At 45.2% G+C, this 12,936-nt stretch overlaps 1 pseudogene; it reads left to right on the top strand.

The window, feature by feature from the left end:
• The first annotated feature begins 5,758 nt into the window (after window positions 1–5,758).
• Window positions 5,759–8,318, top strand: LOC144284117 (ubiquitin carboxyl-terminal hydrolase 17-like protein 6; annotated as a pseudogene).
• The last annotated feature ends 4,618 nt before the right edge of the window (window positions 8,319–12,936 follow it).

The raw sequence follows: 12,936 nt of genomic DNA, 5'->3' as shown, positions 1-12,936 counted from the left end.
CATATCCAATCCCTAATTCTTGGTAAATGAGAACAATGTTAGTGAGGAGAGAGAAGGGAGGAAAAGGTATGGCACAATTTGCACATACTGGGAAATAATCTATGTACATTTATGCTGTGAGGGAATTGTGTGATTTGTAAGGGACAAGAAGCCTGAGGAAGTCATTTTTAACTTGAGTGCCTGAGTAAGTGGTAACAATATTTACTAAGATCTAGAACAGTAAATGAAGATCAGTTTTGGAAAGGAAGGGATAAAGTGCAATAAAAACTAGTTATTTGTGGGTGCCCATCAGAGATCCAGTTAGGGAAGACCAATGCCCTGTAAAACTTTAGCATGAAGTTGAAGTCGGAAATACAGTGTAGGATTTTTATCAGACAAAGCTCATTTAGGTCAACAAAAATCATGCTGGGTATTCAGAACACGAAATTTAATGCAAAGGATTGCTTACACAGGTAGCAGATGGTCAAATGTCCACAGAGATTAATAACTACGGGCCCAGAGGAGGAAATGGGAAAGGCGCTATCAGCGGCAGGGGTCCGAAATCCTGGTGTTAGCTACCTACAGCTGGAGGCTGGATGTGTGACTATGGGACACAGCACAGCTGGTGCTCAGACCTCTAAGTCAAGAACAGCTCATGAATGATGCTTAAGACTTTAAGGAAGGAGTGCTCCATGGCTGGGGCCCAGACAAGTGGGGTGGAGACATCCTGCAGCCAATGTTCAGACTTTTGAGGAGAAGATATGGCCAAACAGGGGCCATGGAGAACCAGGGTACACAGCAAAACAGGTTGTGGCCCAGCCATGCCTTTATGGGTGCTGGGTGCTGTTAGTTCCTTCAAGGGTTATTGCAAGGCTGCTGAGAAAGCCAAAAGGAGTTGGAGCCTGGAGCCAACCATCTGTTGCTGTTGGGGTGCTGCTGGCCAGAGCTGGAAATGAAAGGGACTGTCTTCACCCTTCATCTTATTTTCCTGTCTACTGCCAATGTCTTGCATTAAAGGGGCTAATGGGAAGCAACTGGCCTCAAGGTCTGGAAGATGCAGTGTGCAGGGCATCCATGCACTGCCGTGGAGTGGAGTAGAGAATGGAGGCTTGGAGCCTGGAAAGGCTGGTGAGGAGATAATGCCACATCAACAGGAGAGGCTGAAACCACAGGAGCTCCTGGAATTGCTTAGAGACATGTGTAATATGAAGATGGATGAATCCAGGGTGTGTGCAATCGCAGGAAAGGGAGAACATAGGACAACAGGGAAGAAGAGAAAGAAAGTAGCTGGAAGACTTCTATCTTCAAGGGCAGAGGAGACAGGAATGAAGGAGGAGACAGACCACATTGTGAAATGCTTGCGATGTATCGAGGTAACAAGAGATACCAACCATAGATTGCCGAGGGTGCCCCTGGAGTCTTTACAAAGAGCATGGTGACCAACACATGTCTAAGAGGTCATGGTCTCCTCATTAAGAGAAATCCCAGCAGGCTGAAGGTGGTAGAGGATGTTTCTGTAAGTCGAGAAGCAGAGGAAGACACTATACACACCACTGTTAATTTTGCAAGGAAACAGGAGAAAAAAAAAAACAGAAAGAACAGGGTATGAGGCCTAAATACATTTAGATTCTCAAAGGCAGTTAGTTTTATCTGAGGCCTGGGTAAGCAACTTCTGGGAAGACCCCAGGACCTGTGATACTTGCAAAAAGAGAGCTTCTTCCACCCACTCGTCTCTTGTGTAGTTTTCAGAATAAAAAAATCAGCCCATTAGCCATGAAGATATGTAGCAGCACCAGAACATTTTTAGAAAAAATGTTTTGATTTCTTATTTTACAGCCTTTATAAATTGGCTCATCCTTGGAAGTAAGTTGTGTTTTATTCTGCTCTCCTTTATTTACATCTCTACAGAAAGTAGGCTTAGTCAAATAGGTAAGGACATTCTCCAGACTGAGCCAAGGGGCTGTCTTTCTTCTGTTCTGGAGCAGTGTGCTGTCAGTCTAGGATGACAGTGGCCTATGACATATATATTGCTAGCCCTGAAAGCTGGGAGTCTGAATTTTGGCAAATAAGGGCAAAAGCAAACCTGTGTGCTGTTACCATCAGCCCAGACAAGCAAGGATCACAAGGTCACAGGAGGGATCTTGGAAAGTGTCCAACTCTTCTGCAGCTGTTTCCACTTCTTCTTCCACCCAGCTGCTCACAGGAGCTGCTATAAATAATCCCTGTTCAGGCTTCTGCTCTCAGCCAGGGCCCCATTTTGTGGACATGCTAAGAACATAAGACCAAAAGCCAAAGTGTTGCTGTGACTAAGCCAGCAACAGTGGCATCTTCTGGGGTCTCTATCTCCTCCACTGTAATGAAGGTGTTGAATTAGACTATCTCTAGGAACCCTGCTCTTGAAGAGGCCATGACTGCTACATTCTCACTACAAGAGGCCAGCATGAAGACGCTACCCAATCTTTGGCCAGCTTAAACTTTGACACAGGCCCTTTTCATTATGGCACTTGATGTTCCAGATTGAAGAGGGAGGGGAAGCCATGCTAACAGCTATCTGTGAAGGAGCCGGAGAAGCATGAGCCAGCAGGACTGCTAAGGTGGCCACAATTTGTGTCCATCACGTGGGCATGTACTATGTGGTTGAGTCGTCTCATATTACAGAGACCAGAGTCTGAACGACAAAGACCCAGGGTCACAGCTCTGTCTGAAGCCAGGGTTTTAGAACATTTCAACCATGTCCCACCTTTCCATTCTACCTGTTTAATCTGTTAATCTGCTCACTCACTTTATCAATCCATAAAATAATTAAGGGGGCCTCTGCCAGCAAGTGAGGATTCCGAAGGTCACCATAACACAGTGCCTTCCCCCAGGCCCCTCACGGCCTACAGTTCATATTTCTCTGCAGTGTCAGAAGCTGGATTGACAGCTTCATTCAAAGAATGCCCATGTTGGAGGTCAAGAGAATAAATCCAGAGATGTTTGCCGCATGGAGCTCACAGCCAGAGGATCTTTGCTTCTCACTTCCTGTAGCTCCGGCTTGGCTTTTAATTATTCTTCCTTTTTTTTTTGCAGCAAAGTGGCGTCAGTTCAGCTCTACAGCCCCCAATCTTATCTTCAAAGGAAAGGCACTCAACCTCACAGCGACCATCCATCTCTGACACTGCATCCTTCTGTGTATAGCTCCATGGGCTGTGTGGAGAAAGCAAGGCCTCAGTTATCCAGTACTTGGTGACCAGAAAGCAACATAACATCACCCAGGCCAAAATCACAATTCCCTATTACCGAGTCTCCTGCAGACACCGAGTACACGCCTGGTGATCAGAAAAAGCACATGTCACGTGAGCAGCTGTATGGGAGCTCAGATTCCCTGCACAACTTACACAGTGTCCCTACTGGGTATTCAATTCCTTCTGCCATAGTCATTTCTAGGATATCTAGAAGCAGAGTATGTCTTCCTGGGATGGAGGCAGTCTACTTTCTAATTTTAATAACATTCCTTCCCAATGCGTGATTGTTTTCATGTCTCCAAATTAATAGTCTCAGATATATGACAAAAGGTAAAGATGGTGCTGTTTATACTGTAGGCAGGTCAACGATAGGCCACATGCAATGATAGACCACAGCCATGTGGCTGTGGAGTTTCAAGATTTTAGGTGCAAAGATAAAAGAAACCTGAGGCTGATCCATTCTGTAAGAAATATCAATGAATAATGGGTTTAATTCTGGAATTCAGGGTGATGTGGACAATGAGTTTTTCTTCAGAACAAAGATTAAGCTGAAGAGAGTAAAGGTATTTTGAGATAAATGATTGAAAAAAGTTTTTGGTGATAGATGTTCTCAGGAGAAATAATACAAAGAACTGGCAGTCACTCCCAAAGGGAACTTGTTCTTGGAAAATACAGCTTTGAGGAGGAGAAAGAACACATATTGCTGTCGTATACCTGAGATAATACCATGCTGAAGAAACACTGAACCTGTTTTACCCCAGTTAGGACTCAGACCAACAGAAAGGAATTGCACAGCCTTAGATTTCTGCTCAAAGTAAGAGGAAATTTTTAATAGAGTCCAAAGTTGAACTGGGGATATTGTAATAGACTACTGAAGTTCATCAGGCATCTAGCCAATCAACTGACATGGAATACTCATAAGGTGTTTAAATACTTAATTGAGGCAGATAATAAGAATGAGAATGATGATTAAAAAAACAATGATAAGCAGACAATAATAATATTGTACTTTCTCAGGCACAGAGGATGTGCCTGGCTTTGTTTAAGCAGATTATAGAAAGAGAGGGATTGTTAAACCTTCCCAAACAGTTATTTCTCATGTCAAACAATGAGTAATGGGATCTCTGGACAACACGAGGAGACTCAGCAAAAGACATCATTCCTAGGCCCCATGTCTCTGTATGGTTGCTCAATTTAGAGCTAATGGCAATAAAAATGGGGTCATAGTTTGACGATATTCATGATGTAATATTCATTTTGTCAATTAAAACTTTCAGTTAAACACGGAGATATCATAAAGAGCATCCTACACAAAAATTTTTTTAGACTCCATGGTTTCAGAATAAATATCCTAAAACATGGTGGCATAAGAGATGACACTTTTATTCTCTCAGTGTCCAGGGACGACAAGTGAACATCAAGTATTCAGCAGGGCCCCAGGGCTTGTGCAGCCCAGTCACTGACCAAGGCCTTGCAAAATTTCTCTTGGCCTCTGTTTAGTAAAGAAGACAAATGGACTTAGGTTTTCACCTTTCCTACGGCTTATTCAAATTCATAAACTGGAAATGGTCATGGTCACAGTAGGAATTAATTGTCTTGTCGAATCAAAAATCTTTCAGCAGAGACTACCAATTCTGTAAACAGAATAAGCCATAATGACACTTCCAAACCACGAGCTAACCCCGTGCCTACCTCCCTGCATCTACAACTGCCAAAACCATAATGTGTAAAAAAGGTGCAAGCCTACGACATACTCCAATTAAGTCAAAAGTATATAAAGAATATTGTTGTAGAATTACCTGAGGAAAAATTAAAATTTGGCATAATAACACTGGATTTAAGATATAGACCTGTCAGAAAGGAGCTTTAAAGGAATGTTTCCCAAACGCATAAAACCATCCAGAGGATTTCACTTGCTGTAGACCCGAGACACACCTAGGCAGACAGTGATATTCATTAAGACATTCATCATCTTTGTATATTGGATTCATAGTAGACAGAGATGAAGGTATAGAAGCAAAGCATGGACACCATATTCCCAAATAATTGGTTACAGCTACAAACATTCTGGCTGGTGGGGATAAGGTGTTCCTATGTGATACCTGAGCTCTTTTGGGGGAATGATCTTCCCTGTCCTAGATCACTAATGTGTAACTCTCCTTGGCTCGCTTGAGGTTACTCAAAAAGAAAAAGGACACCCATTAAGATTTCCACTAAACATAGAAACACTGAAGAAAGTCTGTTCAGAAATAGGTAGAGGCAGTTAGGGAGGTTGAGAAATATCTGAAAGTGTTGCCTGTTGTGGGAGGCAAGATTAGGAGCTGGTCTGACCTGAATGGTCTCTGTCTGGGAGGGACCACACCCAAATCCCGTAATCCAATCTGGCAATTAGAGTGGATTAGAGGACTTTGTGCCTTATCCCAGGGCCCAAAGCCATGAAAGGTGGAGGTGAGGGTCACTATCTGACATTTGGAAACTGGCACAGTGAGAGGAGCATCCCTTTGCGACCCGAAGCTCCTGGTTGACTATATCTTGTGGACACTGTTTCTGCAGACATGGAGGCTGCCCACCTCCACCCCTCAGAGGAGCCTCAGTTCAGCGTCTCTCCCAAACCCCAGTCATGCTGGTCAAGGAGAGGCGGTGCTGAAGTCCACGGAGGACCCTCTGTGCCCGAGACGACATCCCCTGCATCAAAGACGCTCTCCTCCCCGACTGACCCGTTGGCTCCCGCATCAGCAGGGCTGCCTCCCACCAAGACGCCTCTGAGTTGGAAGAGCCTTTCCCAGGTGGGAGCCGGGCTTCAGAACATGGGCAACACTTGCTATGTGAATGCGACCCTACAGTGTCTGACCTACACAGAGCCCCTCGCCAGCTACATGCTGTCCCAGCAGCACGGGACCACCTGTAGGAGGCAGACATCCTGCATGCTGTGTACCCTGCAGGCTCACCTGACGCGGGTTCTCTGCCATCCTGGACGTGTGCTCCGGCCCCTGCCACTCCTGCTTGCCGCCTTCCACAGACACAAGCAGGAAGATGCCCATGAGTACCTCATGTTCATTTTGGATGCAATGCAGCAAGCATGCTTGCCTGAGGACAAGCCTTCAGACCCTGAGTGTCCTCAGGACAGCACCCTCATCCAGCAACTCTTTGGGGGGTACTGGAGGTCTCAAATCCAGTGTCTCCACTGCCAAGGCATTTCGAGCACTCTGGAACCTTACCTGGACATCAGCCTGGACATCGGGGCTGCTCACAGTGTCAGCCAAGCTTTGGAGCAGTTGGTGAAGCCCGAACTGCTGGAAGGTGAAAATGCCTACCATTGTAGTAAGTGTCTGGAGAAGGTGCCTGCGTCCAAGGTGTTGACTTTGCACACTTCCCCGAAGGTCCTCATCCTGGTCTTGAGACGATTCTCAGACTTGACAGGCAACAAAATGACTAAGGAGGTGCAATATCCTGAGCGCCTTGACATGCAACACTGCCTGTCTGAGCAGAGGGCAGGACCCTTGGTTTATGTGCTCTATGCCGTGCTGGTGCACGCTGGGAGGAGTTGCCACAGCGGACATTACTTCTGTTTTGTAAAGGCAGGAAATGGCCAGTAGTATAAAATGGATGATGCTAAGGTCAGCGCCTGTGATGTGACTTGCGCGCTGCGCCAACCTGCCTATGTCCTCTTTTATATGCAGAAGACTGATCTGGAGAGAGACCTTGGGAGGGAGTCAGTCAAGGAGGGAAGACTCGCATCTCCCGAGGCAGACCCCACAGTGGTGGGTGAGGCCTCAGGAGAGCCGGCAACCGATCTTTCCGTGAACCATCCTGAGTTGGAGGAGCGTGGGGAAGAGACCTCAAAGCAACAAATGACATTAGACCAGTGGAGATGCCTCCAAGAATGCAACCGCCCTCAGCCTGAACTCAATGTCAGGAGAAGAGAAATTGCTCTTCCTGCGAACGCAGTCATCCTTCACCACTCCAAATACAGACCTGAGACGCCGAAGAATCATTCTCAGGCGACCGTCGACCAGCTCACCACTGCGGCTGGGATGCTCCCACCTCAGGTGGCCGGTGACGTGCCCAAAGTCCCGCGTGTGCCAGGGAGAGCCCGACCTACCAAGAGGATGAGCAAGAAGGGACAGAGGTCTGGGGAAGCAGTCCAGGGATGTGTCTCCTAACTTTGGTGCACATGGGCGCACACACCCACACACACAGCGTCACTCACTCCAAACCCGAACACAGTCCCATACTGGAATTATTTTGTGTTGTGTGAAGTGTGTGTTCTGTATGTATGGAAGAACCATCTATCTGGTGTGTTCATGGGATATGGCCTTCAACTGAAACTAGAGGACACTGATATTTAAACCTGGGTCTTTGTCATGATCTTATATTGGGATAGTGTGAATTTCATATGGGGTCTATCCAGGAACCTGCCTCTCCTTCAGCCTTGGGGAGAGTGGGGGCCACTTGCAGGTGAGAGGCAGTGAGCAGTCAGGGTTGACAGTGGATATGATGCTGAGGACCTGGGGTTGAAGTGAGTATGTTTGACCCTCTCGTCATGGTCCCCACTTCCCAATGCTTTTCTTCTATTTATATTGAAAGAATATTTGTCTGAACACATAAGTATGTGTTGGGTCTTGCTAGCGATGTGTCTTGGTCATTGCTTGGAATTTGTAGGAAGGAAATTAAGTGCTTTTTTTTGGGGAATAACTGCATCCAGCCTGATTGAACCACAGTGATTTTATTATGTTCCCTCACTCTCTCCCACATTAAGACTGAAGAGAAGCAAACTAACAAGGGCTCTTATTCCAAAGGGAAACGCCCAGCCTCCCACTGAACATAACTTTTTACAACTATTTTGCTACCATCTGCTCTGTGGCACCTCCTGACCCAGAAGCAGTGGACTCTGGATTTCATACCAGTTCAAATTCAAATTTGGACCTGGGTTGATACCTCTGGAAAACAGTGCCAAGTTCATGAATCTAGCAAAAGCTTTTTGAGGTCAGGTTATAGTTGTTCTGTGTTATCATTTCATTTCTTACAGAGGAGTTTGACAAGTTCTTTGTAGAATGGAAATTGTTGCATGACCAGCAAACGCCTCTGAGTGTGACCGTAGATGTGCAGTTGTAACATCACATCATAATGTTATTTTCACTCTGTATCCAAACTTGGACATGCCACCCTTACTGGAGAGTAAGGGACAATAGGATCTGTGCAGAAGAAATCAGGCTTTTTTGTAGATTTTCATGTACCTAAGACAGATTAGAGATATAAAGTGTCAGGGTTTCTTTCATGTCTGGGAATTGTGTTTCTTATGGCCAATACAGTTTATTGTGTCGTAAAGAGTGAGGGAACCTGTGTGCATGTCTTGCCAAGAGTTCCGTAAGAGGACCTGCAGGTATCCCCGTCCTCTGAAGACTGTCATAGGGAATGAGACAGCTCATGGACTCGGGGACTTGTCCTCCACAGCAGAGGACCCTGAAGAGGTGTCTGTTGGAATGAGGATATGTCCCCACCTGGACTGATGTGGTGAACCAGCAATTCCTCCGCTGAACTGGATGGAAACGGTCAAGTCCACAACGTGCTGGGTGTCCTGCTTTTGTGCGCCTACACATACACTCCCCCCACTACACAGATGCTGCAGTTTTTCTTTAGGTAAATCTATAGGAATGTCAAATCGTGCTTCCCTATCTAGAATGTCAAGTTTGTCATACTGAAATCCATTTTCTAACAAATGTAGGGAAATCATCCTGGCAATTTATAACCTGGTTGTAAACAGAAATTAACAAGTTAATCTGAAATTGTTTATAAATGTCTGAATTTCTGATTTAGAAAAAGATCCCATCCATAGTTTTGCAAATTACACCATGTTTTCTTCTAGAAGACATTTTCTGTACTTGTTGATATTATTTCTCTCAAATTGTTATGTAGAATATTGCATCTGCTTTGTTTCTTTTTGCTCTAAAATATTATTACGAAGTTGTGTGGTTTTTTATTCTTAATAAAAAATTCCCACATATAATTTGGTGTGCAGGCCTTTTCTCCCCAGTATTTCAGAACCTTGAAACAGTTATTTTATTTCCAGGCTGGCTCCTCACAGAGGCTTCTTTGCCTGCTTCCCCTGAGTGGAATTCCACAGCCACCTCTAGGTCACCTGCAGCTCAAATTCATATCCTCCCCCCCATGGGAATTTCTCACTCCTACTCACTGGCTCAATATAGGGGAAGCGCCAGCAGCCATTTAAGAGGAAATGCAATGGGACATAGGGACATTATTCTTCAGGGTCTCTTCAATTATGAGATCTCTGAACAGGAAGATGCTTGTATGAGAAATTAAGGGGGAGGGAGTAGATTGAACGAGAAGCACACCATCTCTATCCAAGGCTTGCAGAGACCCCTAAGAGGGATGATGGGAGATGGTTGGATAGCACACTGTGGGGACTGTGGAGGCTGGACAGTCAGCAGATGGATTCTCTGGTTAGGTGTCTGGACGTCAATGCTCATCCTGTCCAGGTATCCATTAGTCACTCGAGGGGTGTCTCTCTATATCAAGATCTATTAGTCATGAGGACAGACCAAAGAATCTGTAGAGCCTCCCACAGAACAGATTCACGAGTTCTTTTTCTTTTAAAGATCGATTTATTCATTTATTTATTTATGATAGACAGAGAGAGAGAGAGGGGCAGAGACACAGGAGGAGGAAGAAGCAGGCTCCATGCCCGGAGCCTGACGTGGGACTAGATCCCAGGTTTCCAAGATCACGCCCTGGGCCAAAGGCGGGCGCCAAACCACTGAGCCACTCAGGGATCCACAGATTCGTGAGTTTTTTCCTGAGAAACTGGAATTGCCAATCCTGGATGGAGTTCTAGGGGGACCTCATAACTGTTTCCAGGCTACAATGTGTTGAGACCTGGCAACATCAACCTGTGGCAAAATGTCAGGCTGGAATTGTTTTCACAATAGAAATCTGGGCTGAAATTGGGTTTTGGGGACAGCACCAAGGGTAGATTCCATGGCAGTATATGGAGGTTTAATCTGGGAGGCCACATCCAATCAATGATCTGTGAGCTTGACAAGGAGGGTAGGTTCCTGGCCATGGTGGGTGAATGTAAGCAGAAGGATTTACCTGACTCCCCTTCCTGAGCTTTTGTGTTGTCCAGCAGGAGAAAACAAAGTCAGGACTTTTCACAGGTGATATCTAGGGCATGTGTCTCGTGGCAGGTTTGAGCTCAGGCAGGAGACAGGAAACAGCTTCTAGGGAGATTGCCTCCTCCCGTGAGGTGTGCATCATCCCATTACCAGCTGCTCCAATAGAAGACACCACAGATGGACCACATCTTAGCTCTGCCTCTCCACTTCATAGAAATCAAGCACAGTAAAGGCATGGAGATGAGAACAATCCATAACACAGTGATATTATTAAAAGTGCTCATCTTAATGGGAAAAGAACCCCACCCCTGCGGTGATTAGGGGACATAAAATACATTAGCCTCCTGTTACCAGAGGGCAAGATGAGAAGGTTTCAATACAGTGTTTTAGTTTCTTTTGAAGAAGCCATTGCATTCATTTTTCTGGCAGTGGACCGAGCTAATCCTGTCTTCAGAGTGTAGGATAGAGGGGTCATTCCTCAGCATCTTAAAAGCCATCTACGGAAAGCCCACAGCAAACATCATTCTCAATGGGGAAACAGTGGGAGCCTTTCCCCTAAGATCAGGAACAAGGCAGGGATGGCCACTCTCACCCCTACTATTCAACATAAGATACCTAGGAATCAACCTCCCCAAAGAGGTAAAGGATCTATACCCTAAAATCTACAGAACACATAAGGAGATGGAGGGAGACACAAAGAGATGGAAAAATATTACAAGCTCACGGATTGGAAGAAGTAATATAATGAAAATGTCAAGGGTACCCAGGGCGATTCACACATTTAATGAGGTCCCTATCAAAACACTGAGGACTTTAGAGATTTGGAACAAATCATCTTAAGATTTGTGGGGAAATAGAAAAGACCCTGAATAGCCAGGGGAATATTAAAAAGAAAACCATAGCTGTCTTTAAAATTTTTAGTGATACTTTGTGTGATACACGATTTGGAATATATGTGGAATCAATACATTTTGTTGCATTAGGGCTTTTTCCATTTGGAGACATCTCAGTAAATCAGTTCCACATGGTGGCTCTAGCATGTTGGGGCTCACATGCCAGCGATCACACAGAAGCAAAGAATTGAAGGACACATGGAACCTGAAGACTCCATAAGCAAGGAAGGGAATTCGGGGAGAGAATGGAATCTTAAGAAATCCCTCACGGAGGAAGAGCATGGAGTGAAGACACTCTGGGTGCAGAGACGGGAGACGGTGGTGGATAAGGAAGAGCCCCGCTGTCAGGAGGGAATCCGATGCTGCCAATTCCTTCCAATGTGGCTGCTTTTGCCCTTGGAGTGTTCTAGATAATGTCTGCTTGAGGGCAACCTCCCAACTCAGTGACATTTTCAAGACTTTTCCAAAAATGTGGTTTGGTTCTGGGGTTTTCTGTGCACAGTCTGGATCCCTGCTCAGTGAGAGGCTCCATCTCACTCTCCAACTGGCACAGATCTATCCCCTTAGCTCTCTACTCAGTCTGATGAATAAATAAAATTTAAAGAAACCCTGATATTTTCTCCACAAAATTCAAACTGTCTCATTATTTTCTAATAACTGTGATTCATGAATGTTATAATTCATTCTGAAAGGAAATAATGGAAACATTAAATGCATGTATATGTGACCAAAGTTTGAAAGAACACGAGAACGCTGCCCAAATCATAAGAATCAGCATAATCACACATTAATTACCTTTCAACAATGCATTAGTCAATCGTGCCCCAAAGGAATATAATTGTTACATAGCACCCATTAGTTAACCTCAAAACCCACATTCATTCAGTTGAGAATATCTTTCTGAGGTGTCACCCAAGGACCAAAATTGGAGTGGAAGTGATCTGAAATCCTGTGCCCACCTCTTCTTTGTCAGGAGATTGTCACACAGACGGATGACAGTAAAGTGTCTGGACAAGTTAGAGTTGCTGGGATATGGAGCAATTCCCTGCGGGAGATGGGTCCTTGCCAGGCACCTGCTCTTCAGTCAAAGGTGGGGGTGGATTGTGAAGGGGCTGTGATTCAATCAACATGATCTAATCAGGCAGGATGCATTTAACTCCTGAAATATAAGCATTTCATTGCCTCTTTGCATTTCCAAATATTATCAAGCGTCCGGGTTTATGGGTTGACTTCTCAATATATATTTTGTGCCCATAGTTTCCTGAAAAGAAGTCTGTCGCCATGCAAGGCTGCAGGTCATCGACGTACACGGTAGTTTGTCATTTCTTTGTGTAGGTGCCCTGGGTTTTCAAATCGGTGCTGGTTGTATATGACCAAACACATTGCTGCCAACACTCCACCCACGCTGGTTTGGACAAATGGTCTTTCAATATAAAGAGAAGATAAGCAATGGGATGAGGGATGCATGAGGACATGGTCAGATATGCTCACACTGACCCCAGGTCCTCAGCATCATTTCCACACTCAAAGCTGCCTCTCACTGCTTCTAATCCTTTCACCTTCAAGTGGCCCCATTTTTCCCCAAGGCTGAAGGAAGGGAGGATTCACCCAATGTGCATCCAACTGTGCTAAATCCATCTATTACTAATATCCATAACCTATACCTGTTTGTTCAGATAACTCTGTCGTCTTCCATATCTGGATGAG

Source organism: Canis aureus, chromosome 15 (genome assembly GCF_053574225.1).
Source record: "Canis aureus isolate CA01 chromosome 15, VMU_Caureus_v.1.0, whole genome shotgun sequence".
Lineage (NCBI taxonomy): Eukaryota > Metazoa > Chordata > Mammalia > Carnivora > Canidae > Canis > Canis aureus.
Note: the sequence above shows the minus strand (reverse complement) of the source record. Positions and strands in the feature narration are given on the sequence as shown.